The sequence below is a fragment of the Bactrocera oleae genome, chromosome 2 (genome assembly GCF_042242935.1).
Source record: "Bactrocera oleae isolate idBacOlea1 chromosome 2, idBacOlea1, whole genome shotgun sequence".
Lineage (NCBI taxonomy): Eukaryota > Metazoa > Arthropoda > Insecta > Diptera > Tephritidae > Bactrocera > Bactrocera oleae.
In genome coordinates, this window is record NC_091536.1 from 4,339,012 (window position 1) to 4,349,811 (window position 10,800).

Genomic DNA, 10,800 nt, shown 5'->3' on the forward strand with positions numbered 1-10,800 from the left:
GCCAACAATAACAAGAATAGTAAAGTGGCAAGTAGAGCGAACCAATAGGTGCGAGGCATGTGTCAACACTAATGAAACTAATTAAATTTGTTTAGAACAATTTTTTTACATTCCCAGCAAGCAACACGTTTCGGCATACAGATATAGAAGCATACCCCCACATAAGCATGCATATAAAAAATTGCAGCAGTCCATGAGTATTCATTAGTCTGCACTTGCAGTGTTGGCGGCGTCACGAAAATCATCGACTTTGCTGACCTTTTTTCTGCGCCGTTATTCCGCTGGCATTCAAACTCGATTACAATGAAAAACGCTTGTAATCGTACGATTGATTACTTTCAAATACGACTGAGAGTGGAAAGGAGAAAGTTTAAATTGACATTAATTTTCCGCAACAACAATACAACAGCAGATGAGTTGCGCATTGCAGGAACCATTTACTGGCTGGCGAATGTCGTTGTCAGGGGCCATTGGTAAGTGGAAGTTTTCGAAGCCAATTTTATTTACTATTTGTTGTGTTAAAAAGGACATAAACTGTTTTAAATAGAACCAAAGAGAATGGAAAATTAAGTTACAATAGTTAGTTAATAGGACGTTTGGTCCTAAGCAATAGAAATGGACTCGGATTTGCATTTTCATTCAAGAACTGTCAACTCATCAGAATACTATAAACAGATTTCGCCTAAAACTAACCTAGATTTATATAAATACAATATATATATATATATACTTCAAATAATCAGGATGATAAGACAAGTTGAATTCCGAGTGACTGTCTGTTCGTCCGTCTGTCCGTACAAGCGATAACTTGAGTAAAAAACTTGCTACCTATGTTTCTTGGCATCCATACGAAGTTGATATTGCATATGGGCGTAATCAGATCATTGCCACGCCCACAAAAAATCTTTAAATGCAGGCCTATAAATTGCTATGACTAAGCTCCAAATTAAGATATAAAACTGTAACTTCATGCAGGATATCTCAGTAGTGAGAGGCATCTGTGGTCTGAAATTTTTTTAAAAGTGAGCACAACTCATTATAGGTATAATGGTTGTAGGGGAAACTACTTAAAGTGCGATAACTCACTAAATATGTGGTATAAGGCAGAAACATTAAGTTTCACAAATGAGTTGTAGGGTATAAATTGAAAAATGGCCGTTGCACCGCCAATTTTCAGATGAAATCTTATATCTCAGTAAGTTCTCACCAATTTGAAGTCTGTAAAAGGATAAAAAAGATACCAAATATGACTGACATTTTACCGAAAATAGTTGTCAATCCCTAAGATAAACAATGAAATCTAGAGAACGCCTTCTCCTGGTAATAATGTGCCCTGGTGCTAAAAATGGGTAAAATCGGATATTTGGTTATCATAGACTAAGGATTTTCAAACTTCCGGTAAATATTTGAATCGCTCATTCATAGGTTATAAATTTTCTAGATCACGATTTCATGTCTACAAGAAAGTTCTGGAAAAGCTAAATTTCTTAATTTCTTCACTATCCAAAGTGATTAGTACAAATAAATACTTTCGTCTCCAGTATTTTAAAAATTTCTTCGCGCGATCAATATGCCTACATTGTAAAATCAGTTTTCATCGATCAACTTTAATACAGGTAATAGAAGTAAGATATTTTTATAAGCGACATAAATCGGATTCCAGATCAAAAGAGCATATATGAGTTTTTTACGAAAGAATAAACTTGACTCCTAATATATATTGATAATATACATCGATTAACCCCAGACAAATATTATGTTCGATACTGCTAAAGGTGATTTTTTTACATATATATTTTTTTCAATTATAGAAAGTGGCAACTCTCTTGTACACTAAACTGTTGCTTTCCATCTACGTTTTCTATGTTTTAATTATTGAGCGTTCGTTCTCTCGCTCTCAGTTTGAAATCTGCTCTGATGCCGTTCAGCGAGCTTTTTTGACTCTTCGAGAATTAAGTGGCATAACCGACAAGCTTTCGTGCTTCGTCCCCCCACTCCGCACACTTTAGTGGCGTCTCGCACTTTGGTTTTGATTTTCATTTAACCTCTCCCACTCAAATATATGTATATGTAGGTATACATGCTCACACACACACACACAACGCACACTTTCATTGAAAGAAAGCTGTATGTATATTTGCGTGTCCTTTACACTTCACTGGCCTCCTGTTGCTTACACATAACAGGTGGGCTACGTCATCACTGTCAATGGAACTAAAGCGTCGTTCGGCACGACGAGCATATCGACGAAGACGGCAAAGGCGACTGTCAACTGTCGACTGTGTCACTCGGCTAGGCGAATGTGCGCTTTCGAAGTGAAGCTATGCGAAGCGATGGCAATACAACTCAGTACAGCTGTACATACATTTGTGCAGTTTACAGCCATAAATGCTGCGATGGAGTGTAGACATTGTTGTGTATATCCTGTTGCGTTGTGCTGTGGTGCTTACTTTTGTACTTTGTTACACACAAATATATCTTTATATATCTATGTATGTTTTTATTCATGTAAGCATGAAAGGGAACGCGGTTTTTCTGTACATCGAAGCTGTTGCTCACCTTTCATGCGATTGCTTTTCTTTTTTCTTGCCTTCTGCTCTCTAGCAGCGAACCGCTTAGTCGCTTTGCTCGTGCTTTTTGCTCTGCGCCACTTTAATTTTCATATTTTTTACTCGATAAACAATGTCAAGCTGCAGCGATATTATTATCTATGGTAGTGTAATGAACGCTCTTTATCCGCCAGCCAGCGGTGTTTTATCGCGCTTACTTCTCATGCTTTAACGGTAAGTATAGTAATTTTCTGCTTTGTTGCAGTCAACTGAGTACTTAAACATCGCAAACTTTTCGGTTTGGTATTTATTGTGTGGAAAAATTATTGAAAAAGTTTGTTTCGAAAATTAGTTGTAAATATTTTACGAGCGTTCTCGAAATTGTGTGAAGTCAATATAATAATTTCACATATGATTTTAAGGTACTTTAAAGAGCGGACGTGAGAGAAAATTTCATAGAAATCCTGCAACTAAATTCTGAATGTAAGATATATAATTGTTTGATTTAGAAAATTTTTTAAAGTAAAAAATAATCGTAGTGGGATAAAACCTCTTGGAAACGAAAGCTAAAATAACAAAACTGAAAAGAAAAAAATACGTGCTGTCTGTGGTCGGGAAGATGAAGGGGTGGACCTTTTAAAAAAAAGGGAGAATTTTTCTTCATTGAAATCTTCACATTATGATGGTGTACAAAGTGTGAATGATTCATTTCCCATGGGTTTCAACCTACGATGATTTTTTTTTTACTTTTTACCATCTTCAAAGACTTCGAACTGGCTTAAAGATATACATAACTTGTGACCAGAAAGTTTCCGGAAATTGTAAATAAAACGAAACATTTTTAATATTCATCAATATTTATTTTGTTACCACCTTGAATTCCATTCCATCGAAACATGCCTTGTAGGCGCCTTCATGGGATCGCCTTCGAAACGGTTTTTCTACCACTCGCATTTTTGAGCACGATTTCCTTCACTTTTTTGATGTTATCGTCAGTGGTAGATGTCGAAGGACGACCGGAACGAGGCTTATCTTCGACGGTTTCTCGACCATCACCATCTTTAAAGGCTTTGTACCAGTCGTAGACTTGAGTTGTCGATAGAATAGATTCACCATAAGCCTTTTCTAACATTCGCAATGATTCCGCACACGAAACTTGGTTCGAGGCACAAAATTTTATGCAAATTCTTTGTTAAATATATTATATTTTTCCATTGCAAAAATCGCAAAACACTACTGAGGTCGACTGATTTCAACAGCTGCTGCAAACAAACTGGTTTACAGATCTTTGGCATAGTAATTAAGGAAAGTGCTACTAACTTAACAAAAAAAGGTGCTGAAAAAAGTTCAGCGCGCGCAGTTTAAATGACAATATCCGGAATCAATGAATTTCCATCCTTATTCACGTGCACTTGAAGTTTCTACATTCTCGGCATTATTCTAAACCCTTATCGATACCGAGAACGAAAGGTAATGGAAATCATATGCCGTTAGAGGCTTAGTTTTGTCCTTTTCATCGAGAAGCTTCCATATATATTTAATCCATTATTCTTAGTTTTGATCCTTTGGAGGGTCATACTCTTAATGGCCGCTATGATTATCACAGTAAATTCTTACATCCCGTAAAGACCGATTTCTAAGTTGGTAAACCTCGGCAGGTTTTGAAGCTCTTCTTCTCCCTCTTCCGTTTTAATTGGATGGATTTCCATTTATGAACATTACAAATATGAAAGTCATAAAATAATCGCACAATATAAAAAACGTGTACTTGTAAGTATGTATATATATATGTGTGTGTAGGTGTGGGCATAAGTATTTAGTATATAATACGCCACCAAAAGAAAAAAAATACATAAAAGCACCAACAAAAAAATATAATATTATTCGCTGTGCTAAGTTAAGCGTATAACAATTAGCCAAGGGGACGACTGCATAGCCGTGACAGGCATGCGGTTTCTCAGAAATAGGAAAATTTCGATTTAACTCCAATTCTTGGCATACATTTCAGCCCGCACAACAAATGAAACGCAGCGCTACCCACTTGTCATTCATGAAATATTTCTTGTTTTTGCGGCGCCTCTTTTATATGTACAAGTATGTCAGATGTACATATACATACATACATGTTTCTTACAAATGTGGCCTCACGTCCATGTCGAGCCGTCTGCTCTGCGTTTACACCTACAAGCACTCGTCGTATCCCTTTTTGTGTTTTTCCTTCCTTTGTTTCACCAACTCATGTCCTCCTACCTGAATGTTGTCCAGCCTTTCATATCCATGTTGCAATCAAGAGCGGTCTACAATCGTTTTCTTCTATCGCAATTTAGCTGACTAACTGTCCTGTTTTTTCTACTCCTGGTCTTTATTTCTTTTTCCTTTTTTGTTTATGTACATTTTTTTTGTCGTTTTCGTATTTCATTTAACCTATCATAATAAATTATATTTTTGAAAACTGCGCTGTGCCGTTCATTTTTTGCCTTTCCTCAGGGCCAACAGTCTATCCGTTGAACGTTGGTCGGTAATATGTACCGCCCTTTTGTCGCCGGTGGTCGTATTTTAACAGAATCGTCTGAATGCTGGCAATCAAATCGGTTTCACTGTACAAAGAGAATGGCTGCCAGAATAACAAATATTAAATTAAATACATATTAAATATTATACAAAAATATTTATGACCACTACAATAAATACTGAAAACAAGCAAAAACGTGAACTTCGGTTGCACCGAAGCTATAATACCCTTCACAAATACAAAGGTTCCTTACAAGAATTGGATTCCGCTCATTCAATTTGTATGGCAGCCATATGAGATAGTGATCTGATCTCAACAATTTCTCCGAAGCATACATTGTTGCCTTAAATAATAAATTGTACCTAATTTCGTGAAGATACCTCGTCAAATAAAAAAGTGCTTGTATGTATGGAAAACTCTTTCATTTGACGAGGTATATTCACGAAATTAGATCTGTATCAAGTTCTTATAAGGAACCTTTGTATTTGTGAAGAGTATTATAGCTTCGGTACAACCTAAGTGAAAATTTTTTTTTGTCTTGGGTATTATTCTTGTTACGTTTGCCAACTTCTTCGATTAATAAAGAGTTGTGCTGATTATGTGTTTTTGAGAATAAATCGGTCAATATATTATTAAAACCTCAACACCTAAGGAATAAGGAATAATTGAATCGTTACTCATAAGATTTTGGTAACTGTGGATCTTCTCGAACGATCTGCATTAAAAAATTTCATAACAAAAACAAGCCAGAATTCACGAGCAAATTCAGACATGGCAAACTGCATTGCTTAATCGGTATTTTATATTCTTCATAGATACATTAACCCATTAAATTAATCAAGATAAAGGAAATGACGTAACTAAAGGTAAGCACTGTACTCATTTGTATTTAGAGGCATTTAACAAATTTGCAAGGAAAACATAGCATAGCCGTAGGCGCAGATACATATGCTTATACATATGACTCATTATAAGAATTACTGCCGTACCTATAAACGCACACACATATACTTTCATACACATGTAGCATATGCATATACATACAAACATATGTATGTATTTGGTAAGAAGTTTATATGCAAATGCGTTACACATACGCCCTGTAGCACCACTCCTATCACCGAGTAAAGCAAAGGCGTCAAATACGCCTTGCAAAACAGACGCGACTTGTGCAAGACAATTTGACTTTGAGCTCAGTACTTCACTACTTAATTATTCTTGAGAAGCAGTGTAATTAGATATATACAATATGTATATACATATATGTGTGGATGATAGTACTTGTGGGGCGAAAAAATAGTTAAAGAAGAGAAAATATTTATAATGCACATTGATAAATATATATATAAATATATATATAAATATGTATGTAGGAGAAGATATGCAAGCTTCAAGCATTTGGCCTTAGTGCTCACTTGCATTTTATCGCTATTTATTCGCAAGAGTTTTCGACTTTGTTATGGATTTCCAGCGAAATTAGCAAGTGCCAAGTAACTGTTTATATTGTAAATTACATTACAGCGAATAGTTAGTATGCATTAAAAAATTTTGCAGCTATGCATTTTTATTGATTTTTTCCTACTTTCGCTATTTTTAAATTTTTTTGTATTATAATACTTTTATACTCTTGCAACATCTTGGTACAGAGTATAATAATTTTGTTCACTTAACGGTTATTTGTATCACCTAAAACTAGTAGATAGATATGGAACTATATATATATATCAATGATTAGGATGACTAGACGAGTTGAATCCAAGTGAATGTCTGTCTGTCCGTCCGTCCGTCTATTCGACTGTACGCGAACATCCGCCTGACGTCATTTTATGATTGGTAATGCTGTGTGCGCTGATATAATGAATTTCCACATCATTTCGATATATTACATTTAGCCTCTTCTGTCGAGTTAATATCACATACATATACCATCTCATTTGAAGGTGTTGTTAATATAATTTTAATTGACGCAAACTAAAATATAGCAATATAACTAAGACTAAGTTTCTGTTTTTCCTTCAACATAAGTGGTAAATTCACAAAAGTTTTTTGCAATTTATTCATGATTTCATAAAATAATGGATGTCTAATTCTTTCGCAACATATTTTAATATAAAGTTTTGACAGCAACTGAAGGAATTTCTCGGGCTTTGATGCTTACAAGTTGCAAGAGTATAAAATGTTCGGTTACACCCGAACTTAGCCCCTCCTTACTTGTTAATACATGTTGCTGTTGTTGTTGAACTTTGCTGTCAAGTAAATAAATTCCTTTTCAGCACCTATTTGCATGCCAGCGTAGAGTTTGTAAGCGCGAACCAACGTATGTTAACTCACTTGAGGCGCAGCTCTTTTGTAGTCTTCCACTTGCTCCCGGTTTGCTTTTTAACGCAACTGTGGTCGTGGCAAATGGCTAAAGAAAATCGTATTAACTCCTTGTTGCGTTTAGCTAAGCTGATGAATGGTTGCAGTACGACCCTTTCGGTCGGAATTAGCGAATGCAGCTCAAGGCGTGTGCTTGTGATGTTTTAAGCGCTTCACCTAGTTGCCTAGTTAACCATGTATCAGAATGCAGTAATATCAAATGGCAATAATACACGGAGAAAATTTAGATAATTCAAGTGGAAATATGTTTTTAGTTGTTCTATTCGAGCAGTCTTGCAGCCTTACCTGCGTTTAACCTTATTTAACAATCTTCCGGATCGTGTATGTTTCAATTAGTTGCTAAGCTCAGCGCTCAAACATCCTGGTAAGCGATTTGAGAGGCGGGTTCTAAGGTTACATAATTTCATAGAGCATTAGCTGTCAAACTAGCTATCAAAATAGACACTTGGATTTGACATTGATGTTAAATTTATTCGGCATTTTGTGACCCAAACTCAGCAAACACTCGCACCAATCAAGCTCTTGACTCATTTCTAGTATAACGGGTATATAATTTAGCAAATTTTATCTCTTTTAAGTGGGAACATAACCAAAAAGACATAGAAACGAATGCCACATATTCCCTTGGTGGGAAGCTTTTTGGTAATGTGACTGACTCCTTCTGGAAACATCGCAGCTAGAAATATGAAACCGCGTAAGAAAATGGAGTACGATAGCCCCAATAGAGCTTAGAAGAGCGGAGTAGAGGCAATCGGCTAAAGCTAGCCCTAAAGATGAAACTCCTTACGGATAACTGGCAGGGCATGATTCCGAATGAGATACATCTTAAGCGAATAGGATGATTTCGTGCTCTCGTATGCAATGTGACAATATCTTTTCTCTTTCCCCTTTGATAACCAAAAAAATAGAAAACCCTAGGTTCCTCCGTACTTAGAATAAGAGGTATAGGTGAAAGGACATTACTGGTATAGTACCTACGGGCCATATGTTGCCTTCTTATTCCACTTTAAAATAACTAAAAAATAAAAACCACGTAGTTTTGAAGAATTAATCTTTCAAGAGAGACAACCGTCTACCATAGGAGAAAGTTGGTATTGAAGATTGGCAAAATCAAACATTTGCCACACTTTATTGGTATCTGCAATCTTTTGCAAACACGCCGTGGAGTAGGGGTCACAAAAAAATGCTTGACAACGTAGTCGAGGACGCTACATTTATGAAACGCATTATTATTGGTGACGAGATGTGGGTTTATGGGTATAACGACATTAACTTTTCAACAATCTAGCTCCAAAAACGAGCCAAAATCGGAAAAACAACGTCCAAGATCGTTTTCTTTGATTACCGTGGTTTGATCCTCCATGAATTTTTTCCACAGGTCCAAAAGGTGAATAACGACTACTACTTAGCCGTTTTAAGGCATCTACATGAAACAAAAAATTCATGGATTTTCCAGCACAATAATACGCTGTCAAATTCTAGCATAATTGTGACAGAATTGGCTCCATATGACTTTTTTTTATTTCTACCATCTTTTATTACCCTAGAATTGCTGAAAATTTCAGTTGTTTTTCTTCTGCGTGTACAATTTTTAACTCCCCTCAAATAGTTTACACCGGGGAGCTCACCAAATAAATATGTCAGCCGCAGCAACGGCATTTTTTGATTTTGAAGCTATTTTTAATTTCTCCCCTTTAATGTCTGCTATTTCCTCAGTGGCGCCAAGTTTACTTTACCTGTAATACTTGTTGTTGTATATAGCAAAAGTGTATGTTTATGCAAATGTCATCAAGTTAATGCGTTTATCTCAAAGCTCACGCCGGCAGCATCCACCAACGCCCGTCATATCCTCTCATGTCAAGCTGTAGCAAGCGATTTTAAGAAAAAATCAGTGTGTCAGTAATATTCGGTCCTCACTGTACCATACTCTGCCGTACCGCACATTCGCTTGACTGACAACCCTCTCTCGTGGGTTATTGTAAACGATTATTTTTTTCCTGAAATTTTACACCGTCTGTCCTTTAGCTTCTATGATTTTTCGCATTTTCCTTAGCGTATGCAATTTTAATTTTGCACTAATTCGCAATTTTTCCTTTAGCCACTCAGGCACTGACGCGTCACGTAGTTGGAATGCGGAAAGGTCAAGTTCGGCTATTAAATCTCTGCATGCGAGATGTCAAAACTAATTGCTATGCTTAGATTTCAAGGCGAGTGTTTTGTGGAAGTACTGAGAACTTTTTGTTAATTTTGCTTTTTCCCTCGCGCAATTTTTTGTATTTTCAATTCACCATAACTTAATTCCGCCAGTTTCATCGACATGTACGCTGTCTATTTAAATTTGTTGAATACTATAAACCCTCAGCAAACAATATATATTTTCGAACACGCAAGGCAACTTTCCACAGTTAACTGCGTGTCTAAAAGGTATCCCATCGCGTTGATTTCTTTTGTCCTACTGAGTGACAGACAACATTATGTCGGCGCGACTTGTTTTCCATAAGCCAACTGCCGACCCCTGCAGCTCATTTTATATCTCTTCACAGCAGCCCACACGTCCCGGTCACTGCTCCCTGTAAGCCACTTTCTCCGCAACTCGAGGCTTTTTCGCTGGAAAGCTTCAGCAGCAATAACATTTTTACCAGTTATATAATTCTATTAAAAACGACTATTTTTAAGCACTTCTCAAAGTGTTCCCATTCATTAGTTTTTAAATACTCTCCCACAGTTGGGTTGCTTGGTTTGGTAGTATTTATTTACTTCAACATTTCCTTTAGATTTTTAAAGTACTCTCTCTATCCCATTCTTAATTTCCGTCCGTTTGAGGTTTTTCTTCCACGCACTTCAGCTTCGCATTTCAACGCGATTACGCTTATGTCGTACAGAGTGTCCCCTATCATTAAATTGCTTTTCACTAACTTAAATATCAAAGCTACAATTATTGTAAGTACTTTATTACTAGGATCATTCAAAAAGTCAGTAGCAATGCTTCCTCAAGTTTAGTTGAACTGTCAAAAGTTTCCGAAGCGATGATACTGATATGTCATAAGCACTCGATGTTATTTAAAATAATTACTTACTGTCAAACCCGACAGCTCGTTATGGATGATAAAATGTAAGCGACCTTCGTCTCAATATTTTTGGGTATAATCTTGTCCTCTTATTTGCTTTCTAACAAAATATAGGTAAACAGCTACAAATTTAATTAAACAAAGTTATTGTAAAGCACTTCATATTTTAGGGAATACCTCTAGTAAATTTTAACAAAACATATTTGGTTTTACATCGAGTTAGAGAGTTTAAAACTTGCCAGCCTTTTCATCCTTGTACAATTTCTGTGAATTCTGCTGACAATTTTTATTC